Source organism: Microtus pennsylvanicus, chromosome 10 (genome assembly GCF_037038515.1).
Source record: "Microtus pennsylvanicus isolate mMicPen1 chromosome 10, mMicPen1.hap1, whole genome shotgun sequence".
NCBI lineage: Eukaryota > Metazoa > Chordata > Mammalia > Rodentia > Cricetidae > Microtus > Microtus pennsylvanicus.
The window spans coordinates 57,701,870-57,718,037 of NC_134588.1; the positions used below are offsets into that span (position 1 = coordinate 57,701,870).

At 40.0% G+C, this 16,168-nt stretch overlaps 1 long non-coding RNA gene and 1 pseudogene across 3 annotated transcripts in view; one reads left to right on the forward strand and one right to left on the reverse strand.

Annotated features, from left to right (window-relative positions):
• Positions 1–5,470, forward strand: part of LOC142858765 (large ribosomal subunit protein eL33-like) — a 216,229-nt pseudogene extending 210,759 nt beyond the window's left edge.
• The window catches only part of LOC142858766 (uncharacterized), a 138,905-nt gene that overhangs the window by 92,045 nt on the left and 30,692 nt on the right, over positions 1–16,168 (reverse strand). The window lies entirely within an intron of this gene.

The window sequence follows — 16,168 nt, forward strand, 5'->3', positions numbered from 1 at the left end:
TACAAAGAAAATGTTTTTGCGTTGATTTAAATTTAGACATTTATTTGTTTCATTTTATCTTATCATTCCCTTTCAGTATCAATAAGGAATGAGTTTTTTTCTTTATTTAACATCTATTAACAACAGTGTGTATGCAGTCTGTGTCCCTTTATATCTGTATGAATTCAGACAATAGTTTCCCCTAATTGGTCCCAAATTCTTTACATTGTTCTGTATTTTCCCAAAATTGGATTAATTTGCACCAGCATCTTCTGTGCGGCTAGATTATGATGTCTTTAAAGATAGAACCATCACATGTATTTTTTTTCCTTATTTATAGCCAACCTTCAAAGCACCTGCACACTCAGTGTGCAGTGACACTTGCTTACAAACTCCTCAGCAATAAAAGCTGAAGGAACTTGGGCTTTATAGAGGCCATCAAAATGGCAAGTAAGAACATGGAGTTAATACCAACAACAAGCACGGCACTGACACCACGCTTTATCATGGCCACGTGTGCCTCAGCAGCTCAGTGTGGTGTGGAGAAATGGTCATAGTGGTCATAACTACCTTTATTTCTCAGTCTGTTCATGAGAACTGATTCACTTGTCCAGGCAGGGCAGAAAGACTCTGCTTCTCACATGTCCAGCATTGGGTTGCTGCCCACAACTGTCTCTCAATTCAAGACTTTGGCCGTTGCATTAAGTCTTTGATACATTTTTGTGTGAGTAAGAGACAGGGATCTAATTTTATTCTTCTCTAAGTGGATAGCTCGTTTCTCTGTACCATTTGTGGAAGAGTCTGCTCTTTTTTCCAGCACAGATTTTTGACCCCTTTGTTGAAAATCAGATTACTAAATGACTCATGACTGATGTCTAGTTAGGGTTTCTGTTGCTAGGAAGAGACACCATGACCACTGTAACTCTTATAAAGGAAAAACTTTTAATTGGGGTGGCTTACATTTTCAGAGGGTTAGTCCATTATTATGATGGTGCAACATGGTGTCATGCAGGCAGACATGGTGCTAGAGAAGAAGCTCAGAGTCCTACATCTTGACTGGCAGGCAACAGGAAGTGGTCTGAACTAGGCATAGCTTGAACATAGGAGACCTCAGAGACCTTTCTCACAGTGACACAATACTCCAACAATGTCACCCCTACTTCAACAAGGTCAGACCTCCTAATAGGGCCACTCCCTATGAGCTTAAGGGGGCCAATTGCATTCAAACCACTGCATCTGGTTTGTTCTATCAATACATAATGTTATACAGATTGGCATTATAATTTGAAGTCAGGTATTATAATACCTCCAATACTGGTTTTATTTGCTTATTTGTTGGTTGGTTAATTGGTTAGCTTTTTTGGCTCAAGAGTGCTTTTCTTCTTTGGAGTTTTTTGTGCATCCACGTGAACTACTGTTTTTCTATTTCCATGAAGCATGCAGTTGGAATTTTGGTGGGGGATAGTCATTCCACAATGTTATTCTTCTGCTTCATAAATGTGGTAAGTCTTTCTATGTTGATGTCTTTCATTGTAGAGATCCTTTACCTCCTCCATCAGATTTCTTCTCAGGGGTTTTTGTTTCCTTGCTTGTTTTACTTTGTGGCTATCATGTGTGAGATTTACCCCATGATCTCTCTCACAGCATATCTGCTAATGGTATGTAGAAAGCTACCTGCTTTTAAGAATTACCATTTACTTGTTTGTTTATATATTTATTATTTACTTATTGAGCCATTCCAGGACACATGTGGAGGTCAGGAGCTAATTCTTTCCTTCCTCTCTGTGAGAATAGGAATCAAGTTTAGGTGGTTAGGCGTGGTGGTAAGCACTTTTACAAGCTAAGCCATCTTGTTGACCCACTACTGACTTTTATGAGCTGAATTTTATATCCTGATACTTTGATAAGTGTGTTTCTCAGATCTAAGAGTGTCCTAATGGAGTCTTTAGAACCTAAGCACAAGATTGTTTTTGTCTGCAAACAGATAATTCGACTCTGTTTTATTTGGATCCCTTTTATTTCTTTCTCTTGCCTTATGCCTTGAAGTATCTGTATTGTTTAAAATGATGGACTTTTTGAGTGTGTAACGTGCAAATTACTACTAAAATATTTACACAGATTATATTATTCAAAAAACTATTCAATGTTAAGTACTGTTTTCATTTTGTTTTGTTGGTTTTTCAAGGCAGTGTTTCTCTGTGTAGGCCCAACTGTCTGAGACTCGCTCTGTAGACCAGACTGTCCTTGAATTCCTGGATCTAATTGCCTCTGCCTCCTGATTAAAGGTCTGTGCCACCACCACCCAGCTAAACACTTTTATATACACATCTTATGAACGATAAAGCTGGAGTCAGACAGCAATGGATTAAATTGCCCATGTAAGTGGCAGTTTTAGCAGTCTAAAAGGCATATTTCCAATTACCTTAATTAATATTTCACATTTTTATTATTCTTATGAACTAATCATTCACTTAGAGGTTGATGAGCTGCAAACATTTATGAAAGCATCTGAAATCTCTAACTACTTCACTTTGCAATTGTGTTTTCTCTGTGAATTGGAATTTATCTCTCATTATTCTGTTATAGCGGTGGAACATGATAGCACTAAACATTCTAGTTATGGAACATGGAACATTGCCCTGTAGAACTTGGTTTGCAAACCACAGCTAAACAAATAAAAAATGGGAAGCAAGGAAGAGGCAAGGACTCTTGTGCTTCAGAGAACATTGCTGGCAGTAAATTGAATGACTTTCTCCAGTATTCAGCAATACCAAGAGCTGGAGTCCTAGAAAACAGCAAGTAAAGGATGGTTGGTTTTGTAAGTCTTGTCACTATCAAAGACATCTGGATAAAATGTGACTTTAACAATCCTAAACTTAAAACAAATAAAAGATTTTAAAATTGCCCAGAGTTCCAGCTGATAGCTCAAGATATTCTTGCCCCTGGTTTTACCACCAAACTCAGAGTGTCCCAAGGCCTTCCTACAGCCACTCTTCCTCTTTCAGAAGGCTGTGTGCAGACTGAATTGGCTGGGCAGCCTGTCTAACCGAGGATGTTATGACACATGCGCCTGCTACATGGCCTTTTCTCTCCACTTGACCCAGACTCTTTTTCACTGCCCATAGGCTATGGCACACTGAAGTATGGCTGCAATATAAGTCAATAAAGTGTGAGCACACTGTTTAGGTGCTTTCTGCTGGTGTGAGGATCTGAAACATTGCCAAACCTTTTAGTATTGCTAATGAATATAATTATATGTAGCAACGGGGTCATACAGATAGGCGGCCATGGGGGCAGTCATTTTCCTCTGTGAGACTAGTGGTTCTATAGAAAATTATCATTCACAAAAGTCTTTATTTAGTCTTCTTGCTTCTGTGTTGGTAGGTAAGGCCTGCCAGATGGAGATGGCTCTAGGAAAATGAGCCTGTTGGGAAAAATGTAACCTCCCACTCAACTGGGTGGAGAGATGTTATGCACTAATGTCACCTGCCAATTATGTGCCTGCGACAAGAGTGGAGGTGACAAGTGGAGAAGGGTGGCAATCACTGCAGGTAAAATAAGCAGATATAGACTGAGGGAAAGATGGAAGAAGCTGGTGAAGCAAGTATAACAGCAGTGTAGACAAACCATGCACCATGCTCAAACTGATACTCAGAGTCTGACCCTGTGGAGGGAGAGGATTTGTAAGCCACCATTAGCAAAGTAAAAGGGAGTTCAAGCATAGATGAACACTCTTTGGGAGATCTTTGAGAAATAAGAAATTCCTTAACAAATTCAAAATTTCATTAAAGATGATTCTTAGAGAAGAATAATCTTCTTCTTCTTCTTCTTCTTCTTCTTCTTCTTCTTCTTCTTCTTCTTCTTCTTCTTCGTCGTCGTCGTCGTCGTCGTCGTCTTCTTCTTCTTTTTCTTCTTCTTCTTCTTCTTCTTCTTCTTCTTCTTCTTCTTCTTCTTCTTCTTCTTCTTCTTCTTCTTCTTCTTCTTCTTCTTCTTCTTCTTCTTCTTCTTCTTGCCTCTTACCTTTGAACACTTCAGAGGGAGACAGATGGATTTGGTGAAATGTCTGTCTTCCCTGTTGGCCCCAACTGGTGCATTTTCCAGAGTCTGGTGGCTCACAAAATCATCACCTTTTTATGCAGGTATCTTCATATGTGGAAGGAGGTGATGGACAAGTTATCCACAACCCACACATGTTTCCCTTACATTCAAATTGATAGTGACAGTGGACATCTTTGCACTGAAACTTTCACTTCTACAGAATTCTTCCCTTGGATTCAGAAAGTTCTTATAATAATAGGTATGCAACATTAGGGAAAGGGTACAATACCCTTACAGCAGTTTTTTTTAATGACAGAAAAGACTACTTTTCAGTGTCAATTGAGTGGATATAGATTACCTGTCTTGTGTAATGGTCATTGAGGTCTGTGTTAGTCCCATTGTCACTGAGATCTTACTCCTACTCTATCTCTGTTCTCTGGTCTCTATGATTTCTGTCAAATGATACAAAACAAGACACACAGAGAATAGCGTAGAATAGGCAGAGCTCATTGCAGAAATGGTTAAGGCACTCCTAAGCTCAAGAGAGAGAAAAGAACAAAGGAAAACACTCTAAGGATGAGAGTAGAAGATGGCCAGAAAGGCCATTGTACCAACCCACATGTCCAGGTAGTCTTTGCACTGTTTCTTAGCATTTCTAGAACAGATAGCTTTTGGGAAGGGGACATTTTCCTGTCAGAGGCAGTGAGAGTTACAGCAGGTGACAACTAATGTTTAGATGTCAACCCACCAGAAGAGTGATTCTCTGATGGAGGTTAATCCTGTCCAGGCAAGGCCTGCAGGACCATCAACTCTGGAAACCGTTGCTCCCATTTGCTAAAGCAGTTTGGTGTTACCCCAATACCTGAATTGTAGTGTGTAATTTCATGTGATGTGTATATGTAATCTCATGATTACATTTCAATCTTATGGTCACATGTATCTGTGGATTGTCAGGAAGATGACTTTTCATCTATCTGTATAATTTTGATATATAGAAAATATGCTAACACAAGCTTTGTAACTATATCTATTAGTCCCACGAGGACGGTAGACACTTAAATGCCTGCCTTGTTCCTTTTGCTCTAACCGCACACAATCAGCTCATTTTTACCTCTGACAAAGTTCAAACTAGCTTACAGGCTTTCTGTAAATCAGCCACAAGTTTAAAACTTTACAGCTATGTAAAAGACCAGAGTCACCGTTTTCTAACCAAGGTTACTACACAAAACACCCTAAGAAAAGCATGCCAAATCTTCACTTGCCAAGTCTGCTAACAATAGAACTATCTCTCAAAGTTTGTCACTGGGCAATGCCCCCTGTGCCCTGTCTGGTCACAGTTTCACTTCTAAAACCCTAAAACCCTTGTGCTCATGGTAAGTGTCTCAGCTCCTTATTGTTTACCCTAGGAATGTGCTTTTGACCAATGAGAAGCAACTCTTGTATTTTTTTTTTCATTTCTTCAAGGCTTCTATAAGAAAATAGAGTTTTTAGGTGAGAGGAGCAGAAGCTAGGAGAAGAAACTAGGAGGAATTAAAATAGAGGCAAAAGAATAATGAGACTTGTTCAGAAAAGCATGGTGTGAGAGAATTTATTTGTTCTCAGATTCCCTAAGAAAAAGTTCCTTTTGCTTCTGTAGCATCCAATCTGAACCCTGAAGAGGACCTTGGGGCTGGACCCCAAAAGCTCTCAATATTTTCCTATTGATACTTCATTTGGATTATGTCTTAGGGGAGAACATTATAGTATGTCTTGTCCTTTGTCAGAAATCTTCCTGCTAGATAGCAATTGCATGATTTTTGTTTAAAATGCTGCATGTCTACCCAGGGCTAGAAATAGGACACAGATTCCATTCTCAAGCCCTCTTACCCACTGGCCATCTCTCCAGCCCTGAAGTATATAAAGATAGAATCTAGTATCTAGTGGAATCTTTATATACTTGCTATTTTATCCACATGCAGATTAGACTCTGTCCCTCTATTTGCATATTTAGCAGATGAGACACAGGCAAATTTTGGCCAATTGAATCCCATGTGTGCACTTACAGAGGTGTGCATAAGAGGTTGGATATCATTGTTAGGAATCAGAGCAAACTATTTAATGTTTGTCCAATATTTTAACAATTTGGCATACCTTTCAAAACTTTAGCAGATGATATGGACACAGTAAGTTTAAAAGTATAGCCAGGGCATTTTTGGTGCTCTTCTTTTCCATAAAGGGAGATTGTTTCCCCTTGTGTGTGGACTATCCTCACTTCTCATGACTAAAATATGATGGCAGGAATGAAAGACATCATTTTGTTATGTAAATTCTGACCTTTACATATTAGGTGCCCTCTTGCTCTCTCCCTCTTTACTTGCCTACCCTGCATGAAGCCAGCTGCCTATTTTGAGGACTCCATATGGATTATAAAAAGGTCCAAATAGTGAGAAACTGAGCCCAGGCCACAGCCAGGTGAGGGACTCTGGATACAAACCCTCCTTCAGATGAGTACTGAAATGACTAGCCTATAGGAGACCCTGATGGCAGAGGCATTGACTGGAGCATTAAACAGAATACCATGGAAACTGAAGTATTCCTGTTCATCATTCTGAGCTGCTAGGTTTAAGGGAATATGTCACACAGGGTCAAATAATGAATATAGTATGCTTCTTCTCTAACTTTTCCTGCCACTCAAACTTGTCAGTTGCTAGTATGCCGGCCCATTCTTTCCTCCTCATTCTTGCCACACAGAATAGATATGCCAACTGCCCAAATCCGTAATTGCTCTAAACCCATCTCCTTCTGCTTCTTCATGGACATTGTTTGCCAATTAGTTATTGCCTAGTATGATGACAATAGAGACCACAGTCATCTCCTTCTCTGTCTCTATGATTACATCATGGAAAGGTTTGCAACTTTTCTATGATTAGCCCATCCTTAAATGACCCTCTAATGACTTCTCTACTGCATCTCTTTCTCTTCTGAGTGCATCTTCCTAAAATAATTGTCTTTGTTTCCTCCACTTCAACTCACAAATATCGTACCACCTCTGTTTGAACAAAGTGAGTTCAATCTATTCACCTCCGTGAACTTAACTCTAACAGATCCTCATGCATCTCCCCTAGAATGGTTTTTCTCTGTCTCAAATTCAAAATATTAAAAATTAAATTTCCCATATTTCTTTTTACTGCAGGAGGGACTCCATCAGCCTCAGTGTCTGGACCCTTATTGTCATTGTCTCTCTGTCATTCTGTCCTTGCCTGACTAAAATCATTCTCTCTGTGTCGCTCTGCACATGCCTAGCTAAAACCACCATGCTAGAACCCATTTATGTCCTCCCTCTTTAGTGCTTCTATCTGTCATATACAGCATCCCAGCCATATAGACCCTTGAACAGCATCTCTATTATTCTGGTTCTAAGTCATGTGCCTGCTCTTCTCTTTATCCTTTCCTTTCCCAGATAACTCCGAATATCCTATGATGTCCTCTCTCAGCACCCGGAAAGCTGTTCTGGGCTCTGCACTCCTTTGTCTTCTTTGATTTATCCTTACGAAGGAGCTTATGCTGAATCGTAGCTACTTTGCTGCCCTGGAATATATTTTGTTGACATCTCCATAGCAGCTAGACAGTTCATTTCATAAGGAGCAGATGCATAATCAATGTGGTTTGTATTGAGTACAAAGGTGAATACAAACTAGAATGAATGAGTACTATAAAGTTATGCATTCATTCTGGGCCACCTTATCAAACTGTCTTAAGACTGGTGGCTTAAAACACAGAATTGTATTTCACTCATAGTCCTGGAGGCTGGAAGTATCAAGAGAATCACCCTTTTTTTTTCTTTCTGAGACAGAGTTTCTCTGTGTGACAGTCGTGGCTGTCCTGGAATTTGTTTTGTAGACCAGATTGGCCTCAAATGCACAGAAATCCACCTGCTCTGCTGCCCGAGTGTTGGGATTAGAGGCATGTGCCACCACTGTCTAGCTATATCCATACATTTTTGAAGAGCATAGTGGAGAAGCTTTTGTTAGCTCTTCAACCTCCATAGTTTGTAGCTTTCCTTGGCTGCAAGCAGCCTAATTTTATGCTTCATATACCAACTTCTCCATGTATTTTCTTTTATGTCCCTTACAAAGGCACTTGCCACTATTTTCAGGGTCTATACCCCCCAACCATAAGATTCTTATTACCTTTGCAAATATACACGTTATTATTAACTCCACATCCTGAGGCTATGAGCAAACACTGACCAACCCACTATACTCTATCCTCTTGCTCCCTAACTCATACCTCATGAAAAATGTATCACAGCATCCCTTGTCTTAGTTAGGGTTACTATTGCTGTGATGAAATACCATGATCAAAAGCAAACTGAGATGGAAAAGGTTTATATCACTTATATTTTCACATCACTGTCAATCATTGAAGGAAGTCAGGGCAGGAACTCAAACAGGGCAGGATCCAGGAGGTAGGAGCTGATGCAGTGGACATGGAGGATGCTGCTTACTGACTTGCCCATCATGGCTTGCTCAGCCTGATTATTTTCAGAACCAGGGATCACCAGGCTGGGGAAGACCTCACCCATAATGGGCTGGGCTCTCCCCAAAGACGTCAACCACTAATTAAGAAAATTTCCTACAGATGGATCATATGGAGATATTTTCTCAATTGAAGTTCCCTCCTTTCAGATGACTCTAGCTTGTGTCAAGTTGACATCAAAGTAGCCAGCAAAATCCCCCAATTTTTAATCCACTACAAGTTATAAATACAAAATTTTCTCTAAATAATATCTAAAAATTCCTTGCTCTAATTACCTAGATCATCTACATCACTAAATAAATATAGATGAGGCACTGGGTATGGTCCACATTGAACAGAGGACAATTCTACCATAATGGACTGGTGAACCAGAAAATAAGTTGTCTGCTTCTAAAACACACAAGTCGAGGTGTAATTTTCTATCCCACCAGACAGTTCCCAAGTACACACTGAGCCTTATTATTAATTACAAATGCTCAGCCCATAGCTTAGGCTTGTTACTAACTAGCTCTTACAACTTAAATTAAGCCATATTTTTAATCTATGTTTTACTATGTTGCTCAGTACAGCATGCTCATCTTGCTTCTCCCCACATCTCCTGGTGACTCCTCCCTTCTTCATCCCAGAGTTCTGTCCCTTGTCTGCAAGTCCCACCTAACCTTTTCCTGCCTGTTTATTGGCTATTTAGCACCTTATTAAACCAATGAGAACAACACATCTTCACATTGCACAAAAAGATTATTCCACAATACACAAGTAAAACATAAATGTTTTTATCTCAGAGGGAAGAAAATAGAAGGAATTAAGTTGCCTCTGGTCTCATACACATTCACAACCAAGCAAGAACAATCCCTTTGGGTTTCAGTGCCCATGAATGCCCCCTTTTGGTCCTCAGACCCATCGTCTGGGCCCACAACTCCAGGGCCTGTGCCCTTAGCAGCTGCTTTATCATCCTTAGCTCCTGGCTCCACAGCTTCTACAATGAGTCACTCTGTTCCTGAAAGCTGGTCCATGTGTGCAGCTGCAAAGTTCAGCATCTCATTTCACGCCTATGGAATTAGGAGAATCTGAAAACACTTTTTTATTTTGTCCAGTCTCTGTTCAATTTCAGAACAAAATGCCAATGTTTCTGAGGTATAATAATCCTCCAAGAGATAATAAGTTGTCTATATATACCAGAAAGTCACCCAACTAGACAATAGTTTTCCACGTGTATTTCTCTAGGGCAGTCCTCCACTATTTCTGGCTTCTTCCAACATGGGTAGGATATTGACGAGTTGAGTTTCCAAGAGTGTCCTCACGTGCCCTTGTCCTTCTCTCCAGAGCACATTTGCTTCACAGTACGTTTCTTCTTTTCCAGCTTCTTTGCAATCTGGATAATGTGTAAACCTCTTAAGTCATCAGGGGCTGGCTCTTGTTGCTAGACGTTTTCTTCTTTATTCTCTCCTGCCCCTCTTATTGACTATGCCCAGCAAAGAGAAACCAGAATGACTGAACCTCCCACACTTCGACTGGAAATCTTCTCTATTAAGTGTCTCATCATTTACAGTTTGTACCCAATGAGACACATCTTAGCCAAGTTTTGATAAGTTTACCTTCTTATCAAAAAACTGTGCCTTTCTCCATTTCCAATAGGATTTCCCCATTTCCTTCTAGGATCCGACCTAAGATTCCTTCACATTTCTAACTCTTCAAGACAATATCAAACACTCCTTTTGCCTTTTGAAAATGTTTTTTATTCATTCTTTGAGAATTTCATACAATGTGTTCTGGTCATAATCATCCCCCTCTTCACCCAAATCCATCCAGATCCACTACCACATCCCTACTACCCCCAAATTCTCTTTTTAAAAGATTAACTCATTGGGTTTAGTTTGTGCTAACCATGTACTCATAGAAGGGAAGTCATCCACTAGAATGTGATCAATCTCCTAGGGACCATACTCCTAAAAAAACATCTTCTTCTTCCCCAAGACACCATCAACTGTTCCTCAGTTGTGATTAGAGGCTCAGGAACCCCTTCCCACTGCATGCTGGGATGCTGACAGGCTTGGTCTTGTCTAGAGACCCTGCAGACAACCATGGGATATATCAGTTCATGAATGCAGTGCCATGTCCAGACGACACTGTTTGGCTCTGGTCCTCCATGGCATGTGGCTCTTCCATTCCTTCTATCCCCTCTTCAACAATGGTCCCTGAGTCTTTGATAGGGTGTGTTATGTGTTCCATTTGTGGTTGGGTACTCCACTGGTACTTATTCTATACACTCGAGCCAGCTATGAGTGTCTGTGTTAACCACTGTCTGCTGTACAAAGAAACTTCTGTAAGGTCTGAGCACTGCACTAATCTGTGGGGAGAAAGCTATAAATGTAAAAGGCAGTTTGATACTACATTTATTTAGCAGAACAATAGTAGCAGGGTCATCCCTCGGTGCCTTTGAGATCCCCAATCATGGACTCTTGGCTAGATTTATATAGTATAAGGCATGTGTTTCCTGCTGTAGAGTTGGCTTAAGTCTAATTTTAAAAAGTGATTTATTATTCCCACAATATTCATGCCACTATTGTATCCATAGGTATATCTCGAGAGGCTAATCATTATTGTAGCTCACAGGATTCACAGCTGGGTAAGGCTGATGGTGACTCCCCTCTGCCCACATCAACTCAATGGCACCTGCCAGTACTATGAAAGCTCAATAACAGATATTTCTATCATGCTTCTGAAATTATTCTGGTCTCTACTTATTACCTAATTCCAAAGCCACATCTAAATTTTTTGATATCTATCATAGCAGTACTTTGCTTCCTGGTATTAAAAAAAAAATTACCCATGTCAGTTTTGCAAAGGGAAACAAAATAGTTTCAAAGGGATATTGAAATTTGTTTTAGAGATTTTCTTATGTGATTGTGGGGGAAACCAAGGCATTAAAAACCTTTGAACTGGAGCTGACTCTCTAGTCTTTAGGCAAAATATCTTCTACTTTGATAAATTTCATTTTTTAAGGTCTTTGCATTGATTGTATGAGTTCAATCCAGATTATTGAGGAGATTTTTTTTTCAATACAGGGATTCTCTGTAGTTTTGGAGCCTGTCCTGGAACTAGATCTTATAGACCAGGCTAGCCTCAAACTCACAGAGATCTGCCTGCCTCTGCCTCCTGTGTGCTGGAATTAAAGGCGTGCACCATCACTGCCTGGATTTGAAGAGAAAATTTCACTTAAATTGAACTAATTCATTCTTTTGGCGGGAAACTTTGCATAATATAAAACTATTGGTTTATAAAATAATCTTTTTGACTTCTGTCTTAGTTACTTTACTTTTCTATTTCTGTGAAGAAAACACAATGACTTGGAACATATAAAAGACAGCATTTAATTGTTTCATTGGGCTTATGGCTCCAGAGGCATAGAGTCCATGATGGTAGAGCAAAGGCATGGTGGCAGGAACAACTAAGAGCTTACATCTTGATCTGAAAGCAGGAGGTAAAAATGTACACTGAGAATGAGACAAGGATTTTAAAATTTTATAGGCTGTGTCTTCTCCGCTCCTATTGACACATCTCCTACAACAAGCCACACCTCCTAATCCTTCCCAAATAGTTCCAGCATTCAGGTACCAAGTATTCAAATAGATGAGCCTATAGAGACCCCTCTCACCCAAACCACTAGAACTACCACATCAGCTAGAAAACATACCATACATACATATATACATACATAGTCAGGCGTGGAAGTGAATATTTCATGATTTTTTTCATAAAATAATATATTGCATCAAAAATTACTGCTTACTGCCTTGCACTACTTCTTTGAATAACCAGTAATTAGTTGAAAGAATTTGGAGTGAGAGAGAGGCTCACAGTTTTGCCCTTCAGTCTTCTTGAGCTGGCGCACAGCTAAATGATATATCCCCGGCATCGTTTCTTAGAAGAATATAACATTCCTTCTAACCTGAATGCACAAAGCAGAGCGGGCAAGTCTGGATTCCTCAGGTTGCACTGAGAAGGACTGTACTGACTGGCTGTCTCAGGACATTTTCACTATAGTCCTGTGAGAAAGTTTAAAGAACTGAGCTGACACTTTTATTTAATATGAAATTTTCTTTAAGTAGTTTTACTTGTGTTTTCCTACTAAGTCTAATTTTTAATTTTCTTATCAACCCAACACAGAATGTATTGGCTACATACAGGCTCTTGATATACTTAAGTGTACAGTAATAAAGACTATATAGGAAGGTCATGTTTAAAAGGGCCATTTATCACACAACTAAAGTCTTCTGATGACATAGCTAAAAAAACCACTGCCCTTGGTGAGTCCTCTGAACTCCAGAGTCGACTTCAGCTGATCAGCTCAGAGGTGCTATGTAGTGGTATTTCATTTGTAATTTAATAAATAAAGCTGGCCTGAAGTTCAGAGAGTAAATCAGCCACACTGGCCAGCCTTACAGACCAGGCCACAATGACACACACCTTTCGTCCCAGTAGTCACATTAGTTGCCATAGAAACCTGGCAGTGCACGCCTTTAATCCCAGTTATGCATACCTTTAATCCCAACCCTAGACAGGATTATAAAATGAGAGAAAACAGCTCTCAGTCTCATTCCAAGATTCCCGGAGGCAGGATCGTCATTTTAGACTGAGGTCGAGGTACGAGCCAATGGCCAGATGCTTTGCTTTTCAGGTCTTCAGGTTGAACCCCAATTTCAGTCTCTGAGTTTTTATTAAGCATGCTTCAATGTTATCTCTTCAGTGCCCTAGAACTATTTTAACTTAGGAAGCTTACTTAAGCTAAGTAAGCTTATACAAAATCAATTCCCAAAACCAGAATGTCCATTTATCAAAATAGAATGACTGGCTCACATCAGCCTATGAACCAACCATTTTTTTAAATATCGAAGTAGCCATTACAGCATGCCCTTTTGGGCATATAATCCACTGACCAATGGTTTCAGTTGCTAAATGTCACTTCTAGGCAGGAACAGGTATCTACCAAGTCCCTCGCTAGTCTTTATCTGCTGAAACAGCATAACCACGTCTCAGACAGGGTTTGCTTTGGGTCCCAAAGTACAACAATATAAAACACAGGCATCCATCAAATCTGTGAAAAACTCGTGCCATGAGCAAAAACCAAGCCTTCTGGGTAAACATAAGAGACTTTGGGCTTCTTTTTCCCTATAGTAAAGCCATCTCTATCCTAACTTGGAAGATGGCATTGTGCATTTTATCTGTGAGATTTAGGTTATGCCTCATGACAATTGACTTCATCACTGATGCATGTGACCACACGCCATCTGTGGGGTTCTAAATACATTATCCACATGTAATGTTTATCAAGTGAAGTAATTCTTACCCACCCGACCCTAACTTTGTATTTGCACCACACACTACCATAAATACTCTCATCTAATTCATCTAGACAATTAACTGAAAATTTTCAAAACAGCTCCATTTTCATGAGATTTTATCAAAAGAACCAAGAAGGAGCTGTGGAATAGACTTCGTCTGTGCTTTATTTTCATCTAGTCTTGTTATTTGTTTGGGTTTGCTCATAGGGCCTATAAACCACTCAGGCTGGCTCCTGTTATAGTGCGTGTAAGTAACGTCTCCTCTAACCATCAGATGTGAGCACCACCCACACCCTCCAATAAGGAGGAGGAGTCACGTTAAACATTCATCCTCTTGTGAGTGAAAATTCACTGTACATGAAAGACAGTCCAGGAAGGGCATGCAAAGCTCTTCATGTTCTTTTCTTCTGATCCAAGTCCATCGTAATCGTTATCATCACCATCAGCTTTTCCTCTCTTGTCTCTCTTTGAGAGAAGAAAATGAATAGAAAAGACACTTTGAAGGAAGCTATACACATCAAAGACAGTTTTGAAACCATCAGGTTATCAGCGTTTGCTGTAAAGTCAGCTCCTTACACAGATGGAGAAAAATTTTGTAAACATTGTGGATAAAGGTGTCACAAGGAATGGTATTTCCAGTTTTTAGAAAGTGACAATCCATTATTCAGAAGTACAATGAAGGTATACATCGCTTTCAATGTATAATTTTCAAGTGGTTTTGTTCAAACTCCCAAGGATATGTCTCAACTTTACACTAGCAAATATTACCTTGCGGCTTCACGCTTTTCTTTGAGAAGTTTCTTTGAGGTGAATCACTCAGACGCTCCAGCATCTTGGACTATTAATAACAGTCACTCAGGAGGGAGGACTGCAGAGCTTAACACCCTGGGAAAGTTGCCATGGAGCCACCAAGCCCTTCACCTCACTGCCTGGCCTCTGGCCAACCTTAGCAGCTTGCAAAAGACACAGCTCCTCTCCTGCTGCTGTACCGTGGCCTTGAAAGACGAGTCAAGGATTATTTTAACCTTCACCAATAATTTACACTTTGAACACTACCATCTCACGACTACATGACAAATTTAAGACCAGAAAGGCCAAAGATCTCGAAAATCTTAAATTACAAGGCGATTTCGAAAGCGTCTAGACCGTCTCTGACCCAGCAAGAAATCTGTCTCCCTGAAGAGTGATGCGCAGAAAGGATCAGGTCCTAGCAGCAACACCTAATGGAGACAACGACCTTCAGTTACTCACTGTTTATTATAAACTTGCCAAATTCTTACCATACAAGTAAGTTTGGCATCTCCATTTCATACAAGGGGCTGTGAAGAGGAGAGGGGCAAATGATTTATCTGATACTTCAAAACACTTGAATCATTTCTCCAAATTTCATGACCATAAACCCTAACACACACTGCTCCTAGCAAGTAAATTATTCAGATTCCCAAGCTGTGGAGTGACTAAATGAGCCTTTTGTTTTAAGAAAGTGGCTTTCACAACCAAAGACAAAGGGTTAAAAAATGTCCAACAGGGAGAAGATAAAAAACTGTGGCTTCACAAGATTTGGAGAAGGGGAAAGAACAGGAAAATACAATATAGAAAATGCCATCTTAGGATGGAAGTTGAAAAATAAATAAAAAACATATCCAAAATATAAAATTGACTTTTATAATTCTTATGTCTGTATGTTTCCTTTTAACTTCACTTTCCTTTGCCTAGTGCAAATAGGAATGTCTGACTCCCCCCATAAATAAGATCCTGTACCTCTTTTTTTAAAAAAAAAAGGCATATTTATTGATTGTTACACAGTGTTTTTTCATACCAAGGGTACTTAATCTAATTTACAAGTTTTTTTTGTTTGTTGTTTGCTTTGTTTTGTTTTTCTGAGACAAAGCTTCTCTGTGTAGCTTTAGAGCCCATTGTGGAACTCACTTTATAGACCAGGCTGGCCTCAAACTCACGGAGATCCGCCTGCCTCTGCCTCATGAGTGCTGGGATTAAAGGCGTGCGCCACCACCAGCAGGCTGATCCTGTACTTCTTAAGGTGGGAGCTGGGACATCCACCCCACTCATCTCCTTAAGATGGCTGTCTGACATACTTAAGTGAGACAGACAGCCAAACAGTTAACTGCCAGGATGGCACTTGATTCACTGCTGAATGATGGCTCAGGCATTAAAGTCCTGACACACATTTCCAGGGATCAGAGTTCATCTGCCTATGTGAAAAGCCAGGCATGCAGTGTACCCCCGTAACCCTAGTGCTGGGGTCAGAGACATGCAGATCCCAGGATCTC